The following is a 2,500-nucleotide window of genomic DNA, read 5'->3' as shown; positions in this document are numbered from 1 at the left end:
AAGTCAACAAGTTTCTTCTTTTTTTTTAAGAGCATCGGCTGAAGCTGTATGAAGTTAGATGAAATAAAAAAGTTTGTTCTTTCTAAATAACGTCGGCTGAAGGTGGATGAGGTTAGATGAAGTCAACAAGTTTTTACTTTTTTTTTCCTAATAACGTCGGCTCAAGTTGGATGAAGTTAGATGAAGCCAACAAGTTTTTTCTTCTTTTTTTAAGAACGTCGGCTGAAACTGAATGAAGTTAGATGAAATCAAAAAGGTTTTTTTCTTTTTAAATGACGTCGGCTGAAGTTGGATGAAGTTAGACGAAGTCAACAAGTTTTTACTTCTTTTTTTTTTAATAACTTCGGCTCAAGTTGGGTGAAGTTAGATGAAGCCAACAAGTTTTTTCTTCTTTTTTTTAAGAACGTCGGCTGAAGTTGGATGAAGTTAGATGAAGTCAACAAGTTTTTCCTTCTTTTTTTAAGAACGTCGGCTGAAACTGGATGAAGTTAGATGAAGTCAACAAGTTTTTTCTTCTTTTTTTAAGAGCGTCGGCTGAAGTTGGATGAAGTTAGATGAAGTCAACAAGTTTCTTCTTTTTTTAAGAACGTCGGCTGAAACTGGATGAAGTTAGATGAAACCAACAAGTTTTATTCTTTTTAAATAACGTCGGCTGAAGTTGGATGAAGATAGATGAAGTCAACAAGTTTTTCTTTTTTTAATAACGTCGGCTGAAATCGGATGAAATTAGATGAAATTAAAAGTTTTTTTTTTTTTAATAACGTCGGCTGAAGTTGGATGAAGTCAGGTGAAGTTAACGAGTTTCCTTTTTTTCGTGATCGGAAGCAAAACTCTGATAGAGGATAAAACTGACACTTTTGTTAATAAAAAGCAGAGAGAGATAATAATCACATAGAAATTTTACAAAGTGGCGGATAATTAGTATAATTATCAATAATAATCAAAATATGAATCGTAATTGGTTGATTTAAAGATAAATATCCCTAAAAATCAATCTTCCATTTATCAACGATAATCAAAATATGAATCATAATTGGCCGATTTAAAACGAATTGACCATAAGAATCAATCTTTTAGTGATCGAATTAAAGACAAATGACCATAAGAATCGATCTTCCAGTTATCAATGATAATCAAAACATGAATCATAATTGGTTGAATTAAAGAGGAATTACCATAGGAATCGATCTTAGCAAAACCTTCTGAAGGAAATCACACAGAACAACACACGACGAGCTCGCATGACAAAGACCCATAGAAATAAAACACAGCATTTTTTTTTTTTTTATTTCGCCTCTATAGGCTCCCTGGTGCCGTATGACAAACGCACAAGTGTCAATGCCACTTCATACGGCTGGTTTTCCTCGCGTTATCTGAGGGGCCGATCGAAATCAATACGGAAAACAAACAAAATGGCCAAATACAGTTATCTTTTTTTTTGTCTCGTCTCCTTTTGTGTCATTTGTATGTAATTTTAGATGTCAATTTTTTTTCGTTTCTATTTATTTCTTTTTTAGTTTTCCTTTTCTCTATTTTATTTTTATCTATTCATTTTTATTTTTTACTCCTGTTTTTTCCTTTTTTATTTTTCATTTTTCTTTTTTTGTTTTTTATTATATTTTTTACTTTCATTTCTTAATCATTTTTTATTTTGTTATTTTCTTTTAATATTTTCTTTTTTTTTTAACCTGAGCGTTTAAGTGCGTGTCAAACCGTTTCCTTCTTTTTTTATCGACTGCGGATGTTCCTTTATTATTTTATTTTTCGTGAGCGTAATTATGTTTTATTATAAGCTGTCAGTGTGACAACGTCCATTCTCTCTCGTCTATTATAGGTTTGTCGCCTTCTCTAAATGACGGCTCTATTGTTCAGTTATTATATAGTTTGATTTCCCATTTTATAATTCTATATTTTATAAATTATAATTTATTTTCTGTTTTAGAATTTTATCATTTATGAATTATAATTATTTCCTGTTTTATAATCTTATAATTTGTAAATCATAATTCATTTTCTGTTTTATAATTTTATAATTTATTAATTACAATTCGTTTTCTATTTTTTATTTTAAATTTTTAAAATTATAATTCCTTTTCTATTTTATAATTTTATCATTTATAATTTTATTTCTTGTACTGGCATATAAATAAAAATCTTAAAAATAAAAATACTAAAAAATAAAAATAACAATACTAAAAATAAAAAAATACTAAAAATAAAAAACCTATAAATAAAATACTAAAAATACAAATACTTTCATAAATGAAATCGATTTTAGTAATATGGCAGGATTACAATGTAACTTTAGATAGCACGTGATCAGGCATTCATAACAACTAACTTCATAAACCTATAAACCTTTTCATTCGGAGTAAGATGAAAATTTTACCTCAACCGAATTTATCAATTCGAGCCAACATTTTTCAACAATGGCCTTTCTAATAAGTAACCCTTCAAATACTTTCAAGATCTACCGGCCGCTTTTTGCTTTTAGTAAAAA

Source organism: Macrobrachium rosenbergii, chromosome 15 (genome assembly GCF_040412425.1).
Source record: "Macrobrachium rosenbergii isolate ZJJX-2024 chromosome 15, ASM4041242v1, whole genome shotgun sequence".
NCBI lineage: Eukaryota > Metazoa > Arthropoda > Malacostraca > Decapoda > Palaemonidae > Macrobrachium > Macrobrachium rosenbergii.
Note: the sequence above shows the minus strand (reverse complement) of the source record.